The 24,489-nt window shown below is 39.4% G+C and overlaps 1 non-coding gene across 1 annotated transcript; it reads left to right on the top strand.

Moving 5' to 3' along the window:
* Nucleotides 1-10,420: 10,420 nt before the first annotated feature.
* Nucleotides 10,421-10,494, top strand: TRNAR-CCG (transfer RNA arginine (anticodon CCG)). The gene has a single exon. It is a non-coding gene; the product is annotated as a tRNA-Arg (tRNA).
* The last annotated feature ends 13,995 nt before the right edge of the window (nt 10,495-24,489 follow it).

Genomic DNA, 24,489 nt, shown 5'->3' with positions numbered 1-24,489 from the left:
GAGGGTTTCTGACCCCTGTGGGTAATTGTGGTAGACAAAAGGGAGACTGAAAAGTGTGCTTACCTTTTCTGACCCTCCAGAAAGCCAAGAGGAAAAGTCTAGTGGAACAAAATCCCTAGTCACAGGACACAAACAAGTTTAACATGCTAGCACTTGTACAATATTGCTATGTAGTACAGAGGACTTCCGTGTGTACAGTGAATAAGGTAAACGTGACATCTTCTGGAAACTGAGTTACTCTGTTTCCACCATGCATCTCTGACAGGGAGCTTGTTACCTGGTGTAGCCTCCTGCAATAACTTCAGCTTGTGCCACTGTCCCTCTATCAGCTTCAACATGTGCCTCCTTCCTCAGGTACTGACAGCAACCATGCCCTCATAGCACGTAACATGTGCATGAGCTTACTACCCAAGTATTTTGTCAGCTTTTTGATCAGCCTTTGCACCTTGCCCAAAGTTCTTTGTTGTCACAGCTTCATTGCTAGCTTTGCCTGAACTAATGAGCTGCTCTGGTATGTTTAGCTGAGCTTTAGCCCCTGAGAGTTACCCTCTGTGTGTCTCTTCATTGCTTTATGTGTAATGTGCAGGGTCCCTAGCTGCCAGGCAGGAGCTCAGATAGGTGCTGACAAGCCCCATTCCCATCCCAAGTAGCTTTCTCTGTTCCTCGATGCTGGGACTATGGCTGCTGCAAGTACTTACTCTGAAGTCACTCAAACTCAAATTGGTTTCTGGTTTGTGCTTTCAAAGATGGACATCAGGATGGGGAGTACAGTCTTGACAGTCTGCCTTTGTTGATAAAGCAGAGCAGAAGCCTATCTTTATGTGAGCTGAACCTGTTCTGGAGGAGTGGTGAACCTCATTAGACTAAAATTAGCCTATCTATGTGCTGCTTTTATATCCCTGTGCAGCATTCCCGTCATTAGATACTATGCAGCCCTCCTAGCTTTACCTGAAGCAATCCTTTATTACATCCTATTTCTTTTGACAATCTCATTATATGTGCTGAGAAGTACTCACAGCTTTGACGTGAAAGCATACTGTTATCAATTAATCCTTTAAACAATTTCAAATGAGAGAAGGTACTATTTCACCATGACAGGGTCTGTAGGATCTTACGTACCTACAGACTGGTGAGTGTAGGGATGTTTGAAATACCTGTGAGATTTTCCACACATTACTGGAAGTGCCAGTGCAAACTCCACAACACCTGCATCAAATAGTTCTGGTGAAAGGGTCTAGACTACTCCTAGCAGAGAAGAGCGAGTTAAATTTCTGCCTACAGAGAGAGAGCCTGAAGCTATCATATGTGTACCTGTAGCTGTCTTCATGCTGACCAGATATGCAAAGAAGAAAAGCGAACCATTCAAGGAGGAAAGAAGAGACTAGGGCAGTCTTGGTGATGCTTTCTTCTGGGCACAACTGAGCCAGAGTTGTCCAACTGCTACAGATATGAAGGATCCTCAAAAATATCTGTGGATCAGCAAGGAAGTTGCTGTGACTGCCAGCCTGTAGACATAGAGTTGGACATGCTGGGCTGCAGAAAAAGGGAATGATACTTTGCTCCCAGGAAAGAGCGGCAGCAGGGACCAAGAGTTGTGTGAGTCCTGCTGGAAGGCTCTGTAATGTCCTTCTGAGGAGTTAACAGCAATGTGGAGTCCATGCCATTTTTGCTGTTTTCTGTGATCCTCATTCTGCATTGCACTGGAGTTAGTGTGTCCAACAGTGGTATCATAAATGTATCACTTCATTGTAAGAAGGTTCAGATAGCCCCTAAAGATTCTTAAAAGTGCAGTCCTGTTCACATTACAAGTGAAGTAATAACCTGTATCCTCCAGATATCCAATCAAACTTGTTTCATCTCCATGGTGCACCCAGAGCTTCTTGTTTTCTGGGGGTATTATTTCAGTTGCCTTTTCTCAGCTGCAGCAGCGCAGAGCAGGGAAAGAGGTAATTCTCAAAGTAAACACATGTCAAGCCTCTGAGGAGTTTATATATCAGAAACAACACTGTCAGTTTGAAACAAGGAAGTTGTGATTACTGGTCTACATAGAGGAAATGGCTCAACTAATAAGGAGTCTGCTCCACCTTCTAAAAAATCAACAGGCTTGGCTCTGAGAGGTCACAAGAGCAAGCTATTTCTAATCCTGTGAGGCTTCTGCAAGGAATGTGCTGTTGCCTCTTTCTCACCTTGAGGACACAGAGCAATGGTGATTCTTATAATTGTCCAGAGAAAGGCAGTATGGAACATGATGGGTGTGGCAGCCACGAAAGGTAGAGAGCCTTTACAGCTCCCTAGAAAGTCAGTACTTTTCTAAATGTATCTGGAGGAGTAAAGATTGGTCAGATGTAGAATTGAGGTCTTATGTTAACTCAGAATATGATACCTCCTAAAACTGAAAGCAGTTATCTAGCCTTTGTTTCCTGCAAAATTTAGACCAGCAGCGGGTGATGTGCTCCTGGGTGATGCCAGGTCATTTTTGGTCTGTTGACTGTCACACTGAAGATGCTGACAAGTGGCTTCACTTGTCTGTCATGCTTTCCCAGTTTGTCCAGAACCACATCAGAGCTCTTTGGGGTGACTGAGTTCTTTTTCTGCCTGAAAAACTCAACCTCACCAACACATGTTCTGACTTGTGCTGAATAAGCACTGCCCAGGCCTGAGTAAAATGGACAATTCTTGCCTTTCTGGGTTATTATAATTTTGTAGAAAGAAACTCAGTCTGTTTTTAACGAGTACTATTAATATCTCCTTTTGTGAGAACAAGTCATCTCATATCCTGAAGCCAGAGGCAGTTAGGTTCTTGCTCGAGACATCATATCATCCTATTATCATTTTCATCTGGCAAGCAAATGCAAAAAGCTAGAATGAAAACAGTGAATTAATTATACATTTTCAGTGAGATTCTTAATCTCATTAAAACTTTTGCAGACAGGACTCAATTGCATGGCAACACTGGTTATTTATTTTTCATTAACAGAGGTCAGCCCCTCCAATCCCAGTGTCTCTGAAGGCACTGACTGTCTCAGCCTGCCTGGACTGCTTTGCATGGGGCACTGCTGGAGATGGAAATGCCCATCCCGCTGTGCCCAGGCATCTGCTCTGTTCATGTGAGATTGCTTCTCCCTTCAGTGTTTGCCGGGTGACTGTCTCAGTGTGACTGACTCCTATATTCATCCTGAGACTTCCATATTTTGAGAGCAAAATTTGGTTAAATGACTATTTGCAAAATGTGGTTTAAAAGGTGGTAGGTTCTTAAGGATGTATCATTGAGAGTGTAGCACCTGGTGCTCTGGGAGTAATAAGCAAGTTTTGAAAGGTAAAGTAGAATCTGCATACTTTCATGTAGCTTATGGTTTCATTTCCTTGCTTAGTCTTGATTTGGATATATTGCTTATGTAGCAGCCCTATGAGTTTCACATTTCTCTGTCTAAATTATAACAACTTTATTATTTCCTGGATATTAACATTAAATTCTTAAAATGTCATCTGGATGCCAAACACTTAAAATTTAAGATGTTGTGTGTTTAAGAAAGACTCTTATCTTGCATTACAGAAATTGTATTTTTTCTCTAAGGCAAACAGATATCCCTGAACTAATTTACAAGTAGATATTTTCAGTTGCCTTAATCGAGCTTTTTAATATACATGCAAATTGAAACAGCAAAAATGCTTGAATACACTAAAGGAAGAAATAATTGCACATAATGTATTTCTCTATAGATAGTATAGAATCACAGAATCACAGAATCCGCTGAATCAGAATGGACCTACAAGAGTTACGGAGTTACGGAGTCCAACTCTTAGTCCTGCACAGGACTATGCCCAAGAGTCACACCACATGCAGTGAATTTTTTTATAAATATCTGCACAAATGCATGAAAAACATGCACAAACGTGTTTTGTAAACCTCATGCAAAGACAAGGTAAAAATGAAGACTAAAGCCACTGAGGAACCGGGCATTGAAAAATTACATGAAGCATTTACAAAAAAAGATATTTTGTAATGTCTTGTTTTGAATCTTTTTGTGGGTGGAATCCTGGCTCTGCTGCAATCAATGGGAGTTTTGGCATTGACTTCAAGAGGCCTGAGTTTCATCCTGTATTTTTAGGATAATTCTTCAAGGGATTTACAAGTTATGATTCTAAGTCATAATAAAAAACACCCACTAAGGAAGCTACTAAATATTTTTTGGGGAAGAATAAATGACTTTAAGATGGGAGCAATTTGAAACACTCTTCAACTAATTTTTATTTGCTCTTCTTGAGTAATACAGCTTTAGTTTTATACCACAACAGGAAAAGTCATATGAATGTGTACACTTGAGAATTTTTCTCTTATGAGACTTCTAGAAAAGTTGCAGCATCCAATTGTTTTAGTTTTACTTTTGATGAACTTTAATGAACTTGATACCCTTACCTATTAGATAAGAACCTCATCTCATCACTAGTCAGCCAGATAATTAATGGTTGCAACCACTGTAATAAAACCTGATATTAATACAACCTGCCATAGTCTGTTTATTATTGTGAAGCAACTCATGCATGACAAGCTGACAGCAAAATATGGAAGAAACAGAAAAGCTATTCATGCAGATCATTTGTTTTGGTGAGTGACATTCTGCATTAGTTAACACCATCTGACACAAAGCAGGTAGCCATGTGTTTTCGAATGCCTGCTTAAACGTTTATGGTAGACAAATAGGAGCCTTTAAGTTGACTTCCGTGTGCTTTGAAGTCACTAATGAGTATGTTTTTGAATAACATAGAGTGCAAAATCTCAGCTGAAGCAGTAAATACATTAGTATTATAGCGACTATTTTCTATTCTTCCTCTTTCCCTCTACTGCCTACTTTTGTGGGTTTCTGATGTTGTGTGTTGTCTGTGATTACCGTATAAGCTCTTTGAGACAAAGAGCACATACATACGTGTGTCAGTGTACCTGTGTTTCTGCATGAGACATCACATTTGCTCTGAGTCCTTTGCACTCTCCTGTGCATGAATTTCTCAAAGCACAGATATATGGTCCTGGTGACACTATGTCTTACTGTTCCTCAGTTATAAAAACAGATTTTATAATGCTCAGCAGCTCCATTTTGTTTTAATGCCACTTGCATGAAAATGTGAATTCTGTGTCCTAGCTAAGCAAAGAAGTGTTTGCTTGAGGGCTGCAGAGTAGTACGAGATGAATGCAGTGAAGAGTTCAGATCATCCTCTTCAACTGTTTAGTAATACCATTCCTCTGCAGCTTTCACCAGAGGGGTTTGTTCATTGGTGTCAACATTTTCAACCTAAGACTTAAATTTAGATTCTTCAATCTATATTTACGTATCTAAATATAAGTGGTTTCATTTTCAAAGGTGCAGATTACTCCTGACTGGCGCTGACAGCATCTATTCCCATCTTCCCTGCTAGAATTATTAGCAGGCACCTTCATGCCCTGCTGTGCCAAGCAGGGATTCCTGACATGCAAACACATGCAAATAGCATGAATCCCATCTGACAAATGTAAAAGGACTAGGATGAGGAAGGTTGAATAGATGCACTTTGGGGGAATGAATAAGTAAGCACAGAAGCTGGGAAGACCAGAGTGAAAACTGATTGTTAGATTTTTTTTTAATAGCAATGAAGACCTGGTTAGACAACAAGTAAAAATGAGTCAGTTGATCAAAACTAAATCTTGAATAATGAAGTGTGCAATTACTGAAGCGTCATTTTAAGGAAATGTTTGTTCATGTCAGACAAGAGCTGCAAAATGCAATGGAGTTTTGTTGACTTCAGCCTAGAAGAAACCTTAACGTGAAGCACAAAGAACTGATTGTCCACATCATGTATTATTACAGCATTTGTGAAAGGATTGGTACAAAACATCTGATCTCATTGGAACAGCTCATCCTTTCCTTGTGGTGTGAGTTGGTGATAAACAAAACTCATCAGGCCAAGTGTGCAAAAATCCCCAGCGAATGAAGGTCAAGCCCTTTCTCACTGAAGTATTCTCACTGTCTTTAAACAGAATAAACAACATTTATACTGCTTATGTTGAGATAGCTCAACTACATGTGTTCTTATATCTAATCCACAGTGCTGTCTGGATTTGCTTTGTGTGTACACAGTAACTGAAAATAAGCAATTAAAATAAAATGCTGGTTCTCCAAAGAAAGCTGGCCATTTCGGGTAAAAACACTTTCAGCTCCAAACTTCTGCACATACATGCTATTGTTCAGATTTACAGATACCTTTGTTACTAAGCACCTTTGTGCCATGATAAGTCTCCTCTTTCCTGCCATCACTCCCCAGTTTAAGTTGCTTTGTAAAGGTAGGCTATAATACTCCTATCCCCCTGTAATTCTCTACTATTAAACAAACAGTGCACGTTCATACTTCAGATGAGAAGCTGTTACCTGAAAAATGCTAGAGTTTTTGTAGTCTTTGAGGGTATTTGGAACAAACCATTACTGTTTGCAGACTAATTGTTTGGTGAGAATAAGGCAAGCTACTTTAATGACAGCTTGTGAAATAACAATCTATGATATAGTACTTGGATGTAGCAACGACTGTGTTTCAAGCCAAGTAAAGAAACTGTCAGTATCTTGTGCGTGAGAAGCTTGTAGATACCCTGAGGTGACTTCATATAATTCTAAACCAGCAGGTAGCTTCTTGCATAGCTAATCATGGCATCAGCGCCTGGAGCAAGTGGAGGTGGTTGACAATGTACTTTAGTTTTAGATGAATTCAGCTCCTTTTGAATATCATTTTAATTCCCTGTTCCAGTTTCTAAAGGAGGCATTTACATGCTTTACTTTTGCAAAATACAGAAGGTAACTGTGGGGAGGAAAAAGCGTATTTTACGTTAAAAGGTCAAACAAATAAACCAAAACCAAACAACAACAACAACAAAATAAAACCAAACCTGATTTTGAGAACTCTAATTATTGTCTAGTAGAGTTCAGAGAAAAACTCCTAGAAAATAGTAAAAAGAAGTTTTTTTCTCTCTCTGTGAAATGTCTGTGAAAAATCTCTGTGTAAATCAGTTTGAGGATATAGGTTATTCATAAACTACTTAAACTGTACACACCTCAAACTCTTTGCTAGAAACACCTTGATTAGTTGTTTGATACATTAATATCTGCTACCTCATAGAATTACTTTTATATTTTATACACTTTTATAGAACAAGGAATACAAATTACTTCAACATGACTCTCCTAAAACTGTTTTTTAAAACAGATGGTAAGTCCTTAAAACTGCCTGTAAGAAATGTCAAATGCAGAGAGGTCTTTAATGGGATTAAAAATGGGTAAGCACTTAAATACTTACCTTTGAAAAATCCATTAATTCATACCTTTTAACACCTTTAAAAGCAAGGGCTTGAGACTTTTGTTTCTCAGCAACACTCCTGTTATGCCAAATAATAACACATTAACACTACTTTGGCACTCCATATGAAAATTAGGAGAAAACAATAGCTTGTTTTCGTCTCTATGAGAAATATTTAAAAACATGTATCAAAGTGGATGTTTTACTTTTGTCCAGTGAATGTTGGAAAAAAACCCTTGACTCTTTATTTTCCCATTTCTATTGTTTTCACTATACCTAGACTATGTCTCAGTCTAAATTCTGAAATAGTGGGTATGTACCACAACTTGTGTACAACTGTAAAAGCATGTAGCTTGTTAAAAATTTGGGCTTCAGTGCCAAAGCTGACACTGCTGGGCTGGTTGAATTCTTTGATTTGTGTCCTGTTTCTTGACATCATGGCAGAGGAAAATAAAAATGATGAGGACTATTTTACCATCATGTTACAGCCTCATGAAGTCGGTCTCAAAAATCAAATCACGCAGACAAATAATTCATCCACACCATATGCCTTTCCTCACCATGCAAATATCCCAAACTCCCCACTATGCTTGCAGAGATTTTCCAGAGCTCCATTTTCTTTCTTTTCTATTTGCCTATCTCTAACTTTACATCTACTGAGAGCTATTTTCTTCTCATCTGTCCATTTGGAGCAGAATGGACAATGCAAAGGTTATCTGCTGCCAAGTCCTCTGTCTGCAGACAGACCCATGTGATGGCTCCAGACAAAGAGCAGTTCATCATTCACGCTCATTGTCCTTGCTTGTATATCTATTGGGGGTCACTGGGGAAATCAGGAGCAGGCTGAAACTTTCAGAAACATTCCAGAAGACTACATAGACTCTTTTGTCTTTGTGTCCTCAGTGATTTCAGATGCAATGCTATGGGAGTAAGGAGTAAGCTAGTGTTTGGAAGGAGAAACATGAGGGAAGGGTGCTTTCCATAAAAATCTAGTTAAAACTCCATTTGTGAAGGGCTTAAGAGTTCTGGTGGAGTATATAAATACCCACAGAGACTTTTTGCCTTCCTTCCCTCTGAAACCATATTGTCTGGCTTGTTGGGTGTAGCAGCTGAAACTCACTTTGTATAGGTACAGTATTAATGGTCAAAAACTTTTATAGCGTGAATGTAAATTTAGGTTGCTTGAAAATGGAAAGTAAACACAGAAGCTGGATGAGAGACCTGTGTTGACTGGCTAAAAACACTCAAGAAATGATCCTTTTTTTAAAGCAGTAAAGACTGGGGTTTCATTTTGCCTTCGACATTATAAGGAAACACAAATCTATCTTAAAAGACACTGAATTACAAATGATAATTTATTGTCATTTTCCTGATGAAAGGTTGTGTTTGTATAAAAAAGAGAGACACAAAAAAATGTGAAAAAAATCATTTGGTCAAACGTTAATTTTAAAAAGGATATCAAAACAAAAAATATGAGCTTCTTCCTTCAATAATGCATCAGATTTCACTCATTGTTTTTCCCTCTTTCCCTACATTTTCTCTCAGAAAAACATGGAGAATGCAAGGGGAAAGGAACCAAACAGGATGAATAGCGTTCTTGTAAAAGGACTTTTTCTAATACAAAGTTTAAAAGGATACAAAAGTTGAGAAATATGTTTTCCTATCATTCAAAAAAAAAAAAAAAAGATGATTTTTCTAGTGAAAGAAGAATATAAAAAATCCACTCCCAAAACAACAGGTAAAGACTGAAACATTAAAAAGAAAATCCTCAATAAAACAAATCTTTTTCCATCAGAAACAAAACTCCATTTTAGAATTGAATGAAAACTGTTTAACTGGTTTTGAAAGCATAACACTTTAATCAGAGATACTAAGAAATTGAGTCATTTGGCTCAGTTCATCACAGCCAGTCATAACTGTGAAGCTGAACAGCCTGAGAAACAGTCAGGGAGTCACTGAGGACAGATCATCCGCAGATAATCTGCAGGTCATGACTGAGGCCATTTAGCACAGAACAATCACTATTTTTTATTGGCATTATGAGATCAACTCTCATAATATGAATTTTACTTGGGCATGAGCAAGCACTTGTATGTTTGTATGTGCCAAAATTAATGAATGGTTCAGACCTTTTGTGGTCAGAAATTTGGTATGCCCACATGTAAAAGTTACCATTACGTGCAAAGGTCATAATGCACAAATATTCCATGCATTACAAACAAACAAGGAAACAACAATTAAGCAGACAAAACAGAAAGGCTTAGGATCATATGTAATGTTACAAGAGTAAGAAGGGGTGGAGGACATTAACTGCATGTAGATGTCTACTTATAATCTATAGAATAAATGTTCATATCTGAGTTAATCAACATGGTTCTCCTTAACAGTCACCTACAAGGTACAAATGCAAAATTAAGTGAGAAGACACTTTCCCCTGATGGCTCATCAGATCCCTAGCCAACTCTTGAGAAATTTGCTAACTAAAGAGGGAACTGAGTATGGCAAACAGTCAGAGGAGACAGGTCTGCCTGTGATCCTACTTATTAAAATTCCTTATAGTAATGAAGTTTATCTTTCCCTCAAAGGAAGAAAAAAAAAAACAAACCACACACACAAAAAAAACCCAAAACCCAAAAATGGAATAGTGCAATGGTCACTGTTTTGAAAATGTTTGGGATAAAATATAAGGACTCCACAGATCAGTGTTAATCTGAGCTGAGCCTTAATTCCAGGGTTAATTGTGGCTATGAGTGGTTGAAAAGGTCATTGTTTTAAAATTTGTTTCTGGGCTTATTCCAGCGTTCACATTAGAATGATTGCTGCCAGTTCAGTCTCTATTAGGACATGTTTTTCTAGTGATAATGTAGCCAAGTAGCTTAATCCCCTCTTTAGTTTTTACCATCCAAATCTGACTGGTGATATTGTGCCTCTGATTCTGTGATATGAGAGATAGGAGGAGACTAGTTATTAACATTCAGCTTTGCTTAACTCTACTATCACTGAAATTACAGGAAATGTTCACTTCTGGCTGTGCTGTGATTTGTAGGATGTTTGCCGTTTCTGTCTATTTCTACGTGTTACTGTTTCTGTAGCAATGCAAAAGGGAGGTCCCATGGTGTAGTGGAGAGCACTCTGGACTCCGAATCCCAAGGACCTGAGTTCAAGTCTCAGTAGGGACCATCCCCTGGGCAGTTGAATGCCTCCTTGCCATCCAATCCCATCAGATCTCAGATGCTCAGCAGGGTCAGCCCTGGTTAGTACCGGGTGCTGTGACAGTCCCGAGGACTTCACTGTCACTGTCCAAGCTCGCTTGGCCACGGCAAATGGACCTGAGGAGTTAAATGGTGGGGCCAGTTCTGTGCACACTGAGCCTCACCTAAAAAATCCACTGCACAGGCTGGAAGGGCCCACCCATGTGGGGAGACCCCTTCCCAAATCTTCGTTCCCGAAGTCTGGCCATACATACAGTAATGGAAAACACTGGCTAAGGCTGAGCTTCTTCTACAGCCTCATACCCCTCCATCTGTCTTCTCTGCTGCACCTGTCACAGATGCAGTAACATAAAGTTTCTTCAGCACCAGAAGGTGGACAAGCTGTAGCCACGTCAAAGGCTACAGGGCTGTTCTAGGTGGCTGACAGGGAACAGATGGATATGAAATTTGGTACATCAGCAGCAAAAACTGTGGGAAGCATGTGGACTGCTACCTGAGCTCTATGTTGCCAGATAATTCTGGTGCAGTGGAGGGACTCCCTGCTAAGGAAGTAGGGAAGTATGTTCCACTTTAGAGCTACAATTGACTGGCTGTTAACAAAGTGGCCAGCTATTCAGTGTTTCTAAGTCCTCATCCAAAGTAAGAGAGAGGTCAAACAGCAAGATGTCTAGTCTGTTTTCTAAGCAAACAAATAATCGCTCAAACAAAATCCAATCGCCCCTCAGAAATTTAATTAAAAAAGATAATTCAAAGCTAGTTTAAAATTACTATGTCAGGTGATAGAGACAAGCCCACTGTGGTCAATAAATCAAGCAAAGCTGAAATATTCAGTGGGTTTGGTTCCCTTGCCTCACATGAAACAATTCACAATTAAATGTGAGTTCTCTTTAAACAATTTTCATAGTTTGATTTTCTTTTTTTGTGGTTATTTGTTCCCTTGGAAGGTGTGCTAGTCATGTTGCTTTTGAACTAAAATTCAGCATACCATATACTTTTTATTGGCATCAATGCAATTGCTTCTCTTTGGCCTCCAGAAGTCCCAGACCTCCAGACTAGAACTGGTGTGGAGTGCTGCTGGCATCTTTTCACAAGAACAAAGAAATACAGACAAATCACCTCCACATTGCAGCAACTGTAACAGTTCCTTTTTGATTTCAAGATTCAGTTCAAAATAACTCCTCTGACTTTATGGACTTTTCAGGAACTTGCTCCTGTGTATTGTACCTCAAACATCTTGAGCTGGATCCACTTCTGGCTACACAAAGAGGCTGAAAAACTGCCCAAAATGTGCATCTGACCACTCTTGCAGCTGCAGGAGTTGTGATCCGAGCAAGCTATTCTGCAGGGATCTCTGCTGTGCAAATCCCATTTGAGGGAGGCTACTCTCCAGCACACTTTTAAACAGCCACAGGACTTCTAAGTGTGCAGAAGATGCCATGTTAAGAAGCCAAAAGCCTCTTTCATGATGCAGAGCTATGATTGGTGCTGAGTGAAGTGATTTTTCATGAGATGGGTGGGATCTTCTTCACAGCAATTGTCAAACTGTAGTGCCAACACTGTTAAGATTTTCAATTTTTCCTTCTAAATCCCCCATTTTTTCTCAAAGTCATGTTCTTCTCTGGACCTCCAGGTAATCCATCAACAGCCAAGTAATGCCTGTTTTGCTCCCTTGGCTCCTACCACCTACAGTTTTCTGTTTCTGTAACTCAGCAGTGATTACTATTAAGATTTTATCACAAGTCTCATAATATTTCATATTTTTTATCTAAACCTCCACTGAAGTCAGCTAATTACAAGAAAACCCTATCTCAAATTTTTATGACGCTGATACCTAATCCTTACAAGCTGTGGAGAAAGGTCTGGGTCATGAAAATTTAAAAAGTCAAAATCTGCATGAAAACGTCAAGAATGTTTTTTTTATTTTCAGGAAGTTTATGGCTAATTTGGGTGTCTGGTTTATAATTTTTGAATGCTTATGCAGTTGCATCAACATTCTACCCATTTTCATGAGATGACTCTGTGTTACATAAGTTTACTTTGTCCTGAGCCCTTGAAATGTGCATTAGTCTCAGGTCAAAGGCATTGTAGGTGGTTAATTAAAAATCACAAACTGTATATTTATATAGTCACTCATCTACAGCCTGAGTAAAGTGTAATTTCTTCAAAAGTAAGATACAGAGTACTCATGTATATGGATGCAAAGAAGGAAATAAACACCCAAAGTAGAGTGACTGCTGTATTTAGCAGTAGAAACCTGTGGGTAAACTGTGGAGATCATTCTAAGTGGCACAAAAAAATTATACCATAATATATATTTGGCATGTGCTTGCATGTTAGAGCAGAATCTTTTAAATGTATTTTAGCAGAGGATGCTTAAAAAGTTAGCAAAGTCCTGAGAGAAGTTGTGATCATTCCCTATAAATACATTAGAAAGGTAAATAGAGGGATGTTGAAAAGCTATTAAACATGAAGGGTAACATTGGCACAAGAACAAATAGTATAAACTCACCATGAATAAATTGAAGCTGGAAATTAGATGGAGGTTTGTAACCATCAGAGCAGTGAGGAAGTTTTGTCTTGTTTTTACTAAGTCTATGCTATGTAGCCTTGAAAAGCCACATACCCTATTAGCCATGAATCCAATCCTTCAGGGGTCAAGGAGAACCATAAAAATCTTCAGGAATCTCTACTCCCAAATATAAAAATGTCACAATTCTGGGGGTAAATATTTATTGCGGGACCTCTTCAGCTAGAAGTATTAATATGAAGTTCTTGTTCCTCACCCTGCAGAGATGAACATTTTTTTAAAATAGTTGTTGAATATGTTTTTTACATAAGGCACCTTTTAAATTCACCCCTCCATGTGGCTGAATGTCTCCCATTCTGAATGTCCCTTTTTTCTGTACCATCTTTGAGGGGAGATTTCAATTTCAAGAGGAAAGAAGGAAATGTTTTCCCCCTGCTTTAAACTGGATACTGCTGTACTATTAGAGTTGTGAAGTTCAAAATGCTTTCCATTTTAAGAGCAAAAATATGTCCATATTTTAATCTTGAGGTCTCTAGGTATGTTGTGCAAAGCTATGGTTAAATCCCAATAAATTGGTAATCTCTCAATATGAATTATACTCACTATATTGGAGGCATGGCCCTGATTCCACTTTTAGAGTCCTGCTACAGGAAATTACTACGGAGTTGTGTTTAGAGTATCAAAGTAATAACTTTGAAGTGATAGTTACTAACTTAATTATTTACTGTGAAAAAATCATAACATGCCTCCGTTTGCTAAACTTGTCAGTTCAAGTTTTACATCAGCAAGATCTCACAAATTCACTGAATGTTGTAGATTATCACTTAAAAAGAGTATTTATGTAACTTCTGTGTCAAATACCTGTATACAATTAGACCTCACATAAATAATTCTCAGAATAAGTAATTTTCAATGCTCTTTCTTGCTGTGTAGCCTTGATTTGTTTACATCTGATTTCATCCCTTGCCTAAGTTACACATTCTGCCTATTCCAAGGCCACCATTTGCACTGCCTTAGTTCCACCTTAAATTTAACTTGCTTTTGTCTTGATTGTCTTAATTTTTACAGCCACATAACAGCAGTGGCTGCCGCACCTGACTGTGCCTAATTACCTCTGGAAAGCAATGCAAGTAACTCCAGCTTTGCTCTGAAACTCTTCATTGTTTCCTTGCAGACTCCTTTGTTCGTGTCATATTCATTTGCTAGTTCTGAAAATTCATGTTCAGACTCAGCTATGCATTCAACTCACTTTGTTTTTATTTATCAGCCACCTAGCAACATTTTCTTCAGACAGGATCCACGGTGACTACGTGTCATTGAAAAGCATAACATTGTGTAAGTGTTTGTAGCTGTACAACCACTTCTCTTTCTTTTCATGAAATTATTCCCCATGCAGCGCTTGCTATGAAAAAAGAGACACATGATTTGTAATCTTTTTGGAGAAGCCACACACATTTTTCTAGAAAACATCTTTCAAAATCTTACATTATGAACCCGATCATAACTTTTAGCGAAGGTAAGAGGATTATTAAAACCCGACTTTCCAAAATAATTTGGTTAGATGAGACTTTTAAACTTCAGCTTTAGCTTTCATTATAAGGGAGAGTTTAAGTACGTGACCAAAATGTGCCTTGAAGGCTGAACCTCCCCCCACCACACAGAAGGTAAATTAGGAGAAAGAAGTCTAAAATATGTTTCATCTCTAAATGTCTTTGATATTAGGGCCAATTTCCTAATTATTAGCATGTATGAAAGTATGAAAGAAGAGTTTTAAGCATTTATGGCACCAAGATATCCTAATCCAGAAGTAAATATTTTGTTTACACCTAACTTCAAACATTACAATATAGACATCTGCATTGCTCTATACTCCCTTTATTGTCAGCGTAAAGAAACAAACAAAAGAGGCAGCCTCTTCATGTGGCCTCTTTCACATATACACCAGCGTGAGAAGAGCACCCTGTTCACTACTTATTCTACTGTGATAAGAAATCTTTTAGTGACTGGATCACATCTGGCACTGGGTAAAATCATCCTTTCTACCTTTATGGGGTTGTTATTCTCACTCTAACAATGGCACTTAGGCTATACTACTTTAGAATCTGAATCTTTCGCTTTTCAGATATAATTTTTTGTTTGACTATTTTAGATCTAATAGAGATGAGATACAAATACATATTTTGACACAAAATCTGAATCACAAACCAACATTAGAGTCTGCAATCATGGACATTAAAAACATAAGCATTTTTGCAGGAAAAATTCGAGACAATAAGGAAACACATGTAATTTTCAACTACAGGCACAGCTATCCACCCAGCAGTCACAGATTTTCAGCACAGAAGAAGAAAAGACGCTCAAAACCAGGTGGATTTAGGGACAAACAGGAGACATATTTTAGAGGATAGAAAGAAAGTGGAGGGAAAAGCAAGTTGTTTAACTTTTAAGGGATCAGTGTGTGCCAGTTTAGGCTTCTCGAGGGCTGCCTCACACTGGAGTGCAGCATACTGAGCTCTCTGCTCTGTGTCCCCATCAGCCTGACAGTTGCATAGTGCCTTAAGTCAGGTGTCCTCAGAGCTTTGCCGGGTAGAGGGTGAGGCTGGGACTGTGCTGGGGATCCTCCCAGAGCAGGTCTTTGTCTCTGGTGAGGAGCAGGGGCTATAGCTATGTTACCAAACAGCTTAAGTCTCCAGGGTGCTACTGGATTCTGATTGATCACTGAAATAAAGCCTGGCCCCTGCTCTAGATAATTTTCTCCAGAATCAGTAGAACTACATTAAATGACACTGGGCTTAACTGCCCCCACCATCCTTGGTGTCTTTAAACACCATCCCCTGTCATCCCGCACCAGGGAGCACATGACACACTCTTAGCTTTGTGATATAGGAACAGTCATTTGGTGGGCTACAACACAGCTCTCATGATATACTGTGCAGCTGTAAAAAAACATTGAAATGAGGAAATATATGTTAGAGACATAAAAGCAGCTTGGAAAAGAAATGGAGACATGTACTTCCTAGGATAGGCTCTGGCTGTTCCACCTGTAACAAGTACTCTGCTTTTATTAGGATCACAGACTACAAATCTCTGTGTCTGCTGTCCTACACGGCTCTATTCACGGTGTGACACTGGTCTGACTTTATCTCATTGTTTTTCAGAAATAATACCAGTCTCAGAACTGGCTTTGGGCTCTCTGCATCACCTTCATTCTTGCCATAAACACGTCCATAGTCATGGTCAGCCTCATGCTCTCTAAATATTTCATTGATTGAGACAGGTGTTCCACTCCTGCTACTCCATATAAATAAAGCTAACAGAATCCAAACCAAATTAAATAAGCATGCACAAAACTCCAGTGCCCCAACCTTGGCCACATAACTATGTTAATACTCAGCCAGACTGAAAACTATTTACATTTGCATTGGAACATGTTATGGTGATTTCTGAAACCTTTTACAAACTGTGTTTCCCTTATACCTGTATGCATTAGGCCAATGCTCTGTTTTAGCTTGGGGTCTAGTTGTTATTTCAATATAAAACAATAACAGTGTAGCTGCTATAGGACCTGAGTTTTGCAAGATGCTGAAAGACTTCAAATTGCATCAACATGAATGAAATGCATCACATCATTTTCAAAACCATAATTTTAGGGTTCATTATACACACCTTTAAATAACAGTTATTTTTATTTTTAAGTAATTTTAATGAAGTCAGTGATACTACTTATACCGGTAAGCACTTCTAAACTGGAGATTAGAACTTGAAGACATTGTGTCATTGGCATTATTTTAATTGAAAAGTGGCTTTTGACCACAATAACAATTTTTAGACAGACCATTCTGTCTGAAATATTCTTTTTTTTTTTTTTTTAAATGGGAAATATGCAAGCAAAAACTGTTCCCTAGTGACTTTTGGGGGCTTTCAAAAGAAAACATGCTAATATTTTCTCTTGAAATGCTTTTTTGAAAACACTTTTCAGCTTTAAAATTCCTTGAAGAGATAAACAAATGAAAAATGTATTAAAACATTCAAACAAAATGCTCAGAAATCAGAGTTTTCCAGCTAGATTTGTAGGATTGGATTCTATGGTTTGGAATGAACCCGGTTCCTCTATGGCACACATTAATTATTGTAGACAGCTTCTATACATTAATTCTCAAAAATTATGTGGTGAACACTTAGGCAGGAAATTTCCTGTATAAATGCTCCCATGAAAGTATAGGCCTAGATTTAGCCTACCTGCATTTAACCATTTAGGCACTGAGGTAATTGAAAACCCTGACTGCCCATCAGTCCCTAGGCAATGGAAAGACATAGATCTAGAGTACAATTCAGGTGTTAGGTTGGGGCTGCAGAGAATGCCTCCCTCTCAGCCCCTCTCCAGGGGCTATGTGAGTGCACCTCAGTGCATCTCATTTCCTAACTGAAGAATCTCAGTTAAATGTTTAAATTTAGGAGAACTGTTGTGTGTTATGGCTCTGCAAAGCCATGAAACAAAGCACAGGGCACTTTCGTAGTGGTCAGACCAAAGTTTTTCTCTCCATACTTGCCTCCACCAGTGTCTGCAAGGACAGTTCCTGCCCTCCTCATGCAATCAGAAGGTCTTTCCTGAGTCAGAGGTGGTGGCTTTGTGTTTCATAACCCTCAGAGTTTTGTATGATATGTGTTCAATCAATCTTGTGTGAACAAATTTAAGATCCCACATCTGCAGCATCTTTGGGAAGGACTTGCACAGCGTAACTGTATAGAATAGAAAAAAGTAGTGCCCTGACCTAGCAGAACACTAAGGAAGATGGCAACTCTGATACCAATAGTGATTGCTCAGAAAACAGTGCGCTGATGCAAAGGACCAACCCTTCATAGCATGTACTTCCCTATAAACATGTAATACTGAAAAGTTTGATACATGTTCTTTTTTTCTACTCTGATTCTTGGCAAAAAAAGATGACTCTTAAATAATTAAAAAGTACCTGCAATACAAAATCCCATGAAGCATCCCAGTAAACTAGCATAACAGTGGTACAATATGCTACACTTAACCTGGGGAATGAGAGAAATGATTCAGTTAGGGATAACAAAAAGTCCTTTTATAAATACATTAATAACAAAAGGAGGGGCAAGGAAAACCTCCATTCTCTGTTGGACTTGGAGGGAAATATAGTTAAGGAAGATGAGGAGAAAGCTGAGGTACTTAACACCTACTTTGCCTCAGTTTTCACCAGTAATACAGGTGGCCCTCAAGAATACTGGCCTCTGGAGCTGGTGGACAGGGAGAGGGAGCTGAATACCCCTCCTGTATTCCAGGAGGATATAGTTACTGACTTACTGAGCCAGCTGGATCCTAACAAGTCTATGGGACCAGATGGGATCCATCCCAGGGTGATGAGGGAGCTGGCAGAAGAGCTTGCCAAACCGCTCTCCATCATCTTCCAACAGTCCTGGCTCTCTGGGGAGGTCCCAGATGATTGGAGGTTGGCGAATGTCACCCCAATCCACATAAAGGGCTGCAAGCAGGACCCTGGCAACTACAGGCCTGTCAGCCTGACCTCCGTGCCTGGCAGGGTTACGGAGCAGTTCATCCTGAGTGCAATCACACAGCACCTTCAGGGTGAACAAGGGATTAGACCCAGCCAGCATGGGTTTAGGAGGGGCAGGTCCTGTCTGACCAACCTGATCTCTTTTTACGATCAGATGACCCACCTGGTGGACGAGGGGAAGGCTGTGGATGTGGTCTATCTGGACTTCAGCAAGGCCTTTGACACTGTCTCCCATAATATACTCCTGGAAAAGCTGGTAGCCCATGGCCTGGACAAGTGTACCCTTTCCTGGATTAGGAGTTGGCTGGAGGGTCGGGCTCAGAGAGTGCTGGTGAATGGAGCTGCATCCAGCTGGCGGCCGGTCACCAGTGGTGTTCCCCAGGGGTCTGTGTTGGGTCCAGTCCTGTTTAACATCTTTATTGATGATTTAGATGAGGGGATTGAGTCCATCATCAGCAAATTTGCTAATGACACCAAGCTGGGAGGGAGTGTCGATCTGCTGGAAGGCAGGAGGGCTCTGCAGAGGGATCTGGATAGACTTGAGAGATGGACTGATTCCAATGGGATGAAGTTCAACAAGGCCAAGCGCCGGGTCCTGTCCTTTGGCCACAACAACCCCCTGCAGCGCTACAGGCTGGGCACAGAGTGGCTGGAGAGCAGCCAGGCAGAAAGGGACCTTGGAGTACTAATTGACAGGAAGCTCAACATGAGCTAACAGTGTGTCCAGGTGGCCAAGAAGGCCAATGGGATCCTGGCCTGTATCAAAAATAGCGTGGTCAGCAGGACCAGGGAAGTGATCCTTCCCCTGTACTCTGCGTTGGTGAGGCCACACCTTGACTACTGTGTTCAGTTCTGGGCCCCTCAGTTCAGAAAGGATATTGAGGGGCTGGAGCGCGTCTAGAGAAGAGCAACAAGGCTGGTGAAGGGACTGGAGCACAAGCCCTGTGGGGAGAGGCTGAGGGAGCTGGGGTTGTTTAGCCTGGAGAAGAGGAGGCTCAGAGGTGACCTCATCACTGTCTAGAACTACCTGAAGGGAAGTTCTAGCCAGGTGGGGGCTGGTCTCTTCTCCCAGGCACTCAGCAATAGGACAAGGGGGCACGGGCTTAAGCTCTGCCAGGGGAAATTTAAGTTGGAGATCAGAAAAAATTTCTTTACAGAGAGAGTAATCAGGCATTGGAATGGGCTGCCCAGAGAGGTGGTGGATTCACCATCTCTAGAGATTTTTAAACGCAGATTGGATGTGGCGCTGAGTGCCATGATCTAGTAAATGGACTAGAGTTGGACCAAGGGTTGGACTCGATGATCTTGGAGGTCTTTTCCAATCCAATCGATTCTATGATTCTATGATTCAAGGTCCTCATTCAGATCTTTTCATACCATGCTACTCTTGGAGACAGGTTGCAGTTACCCTCTGAACTGTTCTCAAATATTCTGTATGGACTGTGCACCTCATGAAGGTCAGAGTTTGTTCTCACTGCACAGGGCACATTATGTACCTTATCTAAGGGAACTTCGTTCTTTGCAGAGAAATATTTTTCTCTTGTATCCATGGGAACTACCTTCAACAAGGGTGGATGTCCAAACAGGCAGTTCAGTTCTGACCCCATTTCCTCCCTCTTCCTTGGAGCGTATTCCGATCTAAATAAATCCTGCCTCTACAGGTATTGAGACAGGCAGCTCTCACAGGAAAAAAAAAAGTAGAGAGAGAGAAGTAAAAAAAGAAAACAAAATTATAACAAACAAGTTTACCTAGTAACTCTTTGGAAAAACTACCTCCTACATCCATCTAACTATAAAAGGAAATACATGTTTTATTTCTTCTCTAATCATAAGGTTTCAATGAACATACTGTAAGAGCGCATTCAGAGCTATTCATCATTACTAAGTCTTAAGATTTAGGATATGTGTGTGCTTGAATATCTTAGCAATAGAAACCTCAGAAATGGCTGTTAAAGTGCAAAAATCCTTTCTTTAGTATGCACAAGCATAACATCCATAATCCTTTATCTCTGGCAAAGCTGCTGGCTGCTGGGCTTTTGCCAAGGGCATGTTTGGTGGTGCGTGGAATCTGAGGCTGCTGCATGACATTGCTGTTGAAGGTGCACAGATACCATGGTGATGGGAGAGATATAGGTGCCTAGATGTATAGATGGATGGATATTTTCTTTACCCACTTGCCAGGATTTTGATTCAACGAGTCCAACCTGATTTTCCAGATTATTTAAGTGAGCAGGCTCAAATACATCTGTTTGAGAAATCCTGGCAAGCAATCAAGCCCTATGCAATTTACCCCACTGCCATCTCAAAAGTAAAGGTAAACACTGAGCAGTTCTCATTTAAATTTGAAGCATCTGATGCAGCCTTGGATATTTTTTTTTAGTTGCTGTAGAATAAAAACAACAAGTTGAAGAAACTGCAGTCAGTAAAAAGGTTTCTCTGGCAAGGAGGCCAAACTAAATAATGACACCCAAAGCAAAAACATGCTTCACTGAAACTAAACTTTAGTCAATTCACTCTTTGAAACAAAGGATTTTTTGTAATTTCAAAAGTGAACATTGTACTTTTCTCTGGCAGCCATTTGTATGTTTTTCAATGATCTGATTATGTATAAATCCCAATTTAGCATGCCTTTCAACACCTAAATCCTATGAGTGATTTGAAAACATTAATGAAGTTTTCTATAGACTACAGCTGTGCTTCCCTTCCTCCCAACCTTTTTTGAAATGCAAACTTTAGTGACAGTGTTTTGATGTGCCTCATTTGTTGATGTGTATTTTCTTTCCTTTTTTCTAATTACTTTGTAAATATTTATGAAAGATACAGGATCTGTTTCACATTCACACAGCAAGTCAATGATTTTCCCTTCATTTCTGTCCTCTGTAATTGCTGTACTTTCATGTGTGCTCTCAGAACTTCCATGAAACTTGTACTTCTTATACTTACAGTGGTCATGAATGCAGTCTGAAACTTAGCATAAGATGAGTTCAAAGGTTGCTGACTCAAGGGTTGAGGTCTCAGCTCCTACTCAGAGCCTGAATAATCAAGCTGCTCTCAAGATTGGCTAGATTTCACTCCAGGCTTTGCTCTGTCTTTTTCCCTGTTTTTACAATTTGTAAAACAACTCTAGTCCCTGTTTGCAGGATTGTACATCTCCTTTACACTAGCCTGAAGGTGTACTGTAAATCTATCCCTCTTAGACTGATTTAAAATGCTGCAGGTAAAACTGTCTCCCCCCTGCCTTCTCACAGGCTCTGCAGGGCCTCTGTGTCTGAGTACAGAGAGGTAAAGTCATGAACAAAACAGGAGTGCCTGGTGGTTGCACTGTACAGACTGGGATATTCCATTTTTCCCATGCCAAGTGCCTCCTACTGTTAGTGAAGCTTTTTGTGCTAAGGGGGTAGCAGGGAGTGTACCAACAATCCTGGTATTCCAAAGGGCTCTTTAGAATTACTTGTATATGTCTAAATAACTGTTTAAAAAGAAATACATTTAGAGTCCATCAGAAGATTGTCAGGTCTTAGCAACTTTCCTGTAGAGCAGCTTTCTTCCAGAAATTGTTGTGGATTCCTCTTTTTTTTCCCCCTTAAAAATATTTTTTTCTTTACTGCTCTTTCCACTATTATTAGCAACAGAAAAACAAATTTTGAAAATAATTCCTAAAAGCCTGTAGGTACAAAAAATCCTGTGAAAACCAAATTTTTTCCAAGCTAAGTTTTTCCTTGACTGAATCATTATTTTCAACTGAAAGTCAGAATTGTTGAAAATTCCTACTCAGCTCAATCCCTACTTACCCTGTACTTTTCCTTTAGAAGGAAAACCAAAACCCAAGTTACTGCGAATCATTTTCCTAAAAGTTATGTTTTCTTTTACTGAACTGAGAAATCATTTGTAATACCCTGAGTCCTCTCATTTCTTCAAAATAATCCCTTACCTTATACACATGAAGTAGTGCAACCACATTCCAACACAGTCATATTTATTAAAAGTTCAATGCCCCATGTATTTTAAGCAGAAGAAGTTTTGGTTTAAGAAATAGTGGAAAATGTTAAAATAAATATTGTTCCAATCATTTCCCAACCAGTGCACTTAATTAATTTTACAACCAGGTAGTGAAAATTAACTTCCTATTAATTTTAGGGCTTTTTGGCCCTGTTGAATGAGGACATGGTGTGATCAATACTGCAAGTCCTACTGCAGAGGGCTAATACAACTCCTGGTGAACCTGGTGATGGAGATTTTGTGCCTCACTTTTGTAACTTCACACTTTGCATAAAATGCTCCTTTATTTCTGAACCCAGATACATGGGGGGCAAAAAAGGTGTTTTTCAGTGCCACAGGTTAATTTGCTTCAGTCTCTTTGCTTTGAGGAGTAAATCCTTTTCACTGGTGATCTCTTTCTGATGCCTTGGCACCCTAAGCAAATTGCTAATAGTTGTTTTAGCCTCTTTTCAGACATGAGCCTTCATTCCACAATCTCAGATAAAAATGTGTAAACTTGGGGAAATTCCAGACTGAAGGTGTTAATGCATTGCTGGATTCAAAAACATTATCTTGGTGGAGTTACTTCAGAATAACACCAGCATAACTGAGATTCAAATTAGATCTCTGTAGTATTAATAAATGTTTAGTTAAATACTCAAAATATCAAAGTAATTTGCAAATCCACATAAACTTACAAGTAAATAAATTGTACTGTTGGTGTCCTATTTCTGATGGATTTTTCCTCTGGGTTACTCTTTTGATGATATTTTTATGATTCTTCATTTGTGGATTAATGAGTTTTAAAAACACTGTCCAGAGGCACATGCAAATTCATGTAACTTTAAAGAATATTGAATTCACTCCACCTTGTTTATTCTGGAGCTAGAAGGGGGAGTGAGCACATCTCACCCATCACCCAAGGAGAGCAAGAAGCAGGCAGGGTTTGGTGCTCTAAGCTGTCCACGTTTAATGCAAGGTACAAGAGAGTGCTGTACTTCTTTAAGGACATTCTTGCATCACTCCTGCACCATCTATGCCCATCAGTGACTCAAGGGTAGAGTACTCTGACTGAACAGATTTGATTAAAGCTTTCTGGGAGTAGATCTATCACAATCATGCTTCTTCATGTTGCATGATAACATCCGGCCCCAGGCAGACTTTTGATTAAAAGTTCTCCTGAAGATTTGTGGAAAAATTCTGTTTATTCCCATAACTCCAAGAGCATTGAGGTTATGTGCCTATATTTTGAAGTGCAAATTACATAAACTGCAATTTGGCAAAGATGTTTCTGGAGCTGGGAAACCAACTGAGGAGGTCTATAGTTGTTTTTCATTGGACTGCCATCAGGAAAAAAATCCCATTTTAAAAAGATTTCTTTAACTTTTTGAATTACCCCACACAATCTTTAAAACTGGGAATGATGAGCAAAGAGATGACAGAGCTTGGAGTACAGGATGAGAACTGAAAAAACTTTAGAGAATAATTTTTCAAAGGAGAACTACACATTGAGGTCACAAGCAGACTCTCGAAATATAATTTATTTTCTATTCAGCACTTCTTATATTCTTGCCTCTTCATTATTACCTCTGTTATATAGAGGTCAAATGAGTAAATATTTTTATTGACTTTTGAAAGTTTTCTGCTTAGTTTTAGAAGAATTTGAAAGGTACTTTCTAAGTAATTTTTGAACTGCACACCAGCAGAGTGACTATTTGCTACACTTCTCACTGTTATGAGTACAAATCGATTTGTCCTACTTGTAATGCAAAACCATCATTGATTGTAAAAGTTAAAACTTCTTTTCACTATTTTTTTCCCCAACTAGACCATGGGGATGGCATGAGGAGAACTGGCACATGAAAAAATAGAAGTATTTAAATTGGTGGTTTGTAAGCAATTAAGGACCAGAGGCACAGAC

The sequence above is a fragment of the Pithys albifrons genome, chromosome 1 (assembly GCF_047495875.1).
Source record: "Pithys albifrons albifrons isolate INPA30051 chromosome 1, PitAlb_v1, whole genome shotgun sequence".
NCBI classification, from domain to species: domain Eukaryota; kingdom Metazoa; phylum Chordata; class Aves; order Passeriformes; family Thamnophilidae; genus Pithys; species Pithys albifrons.
This window is presented reverse-complemented; position numbering and strand designations above follow the sequence as displayed.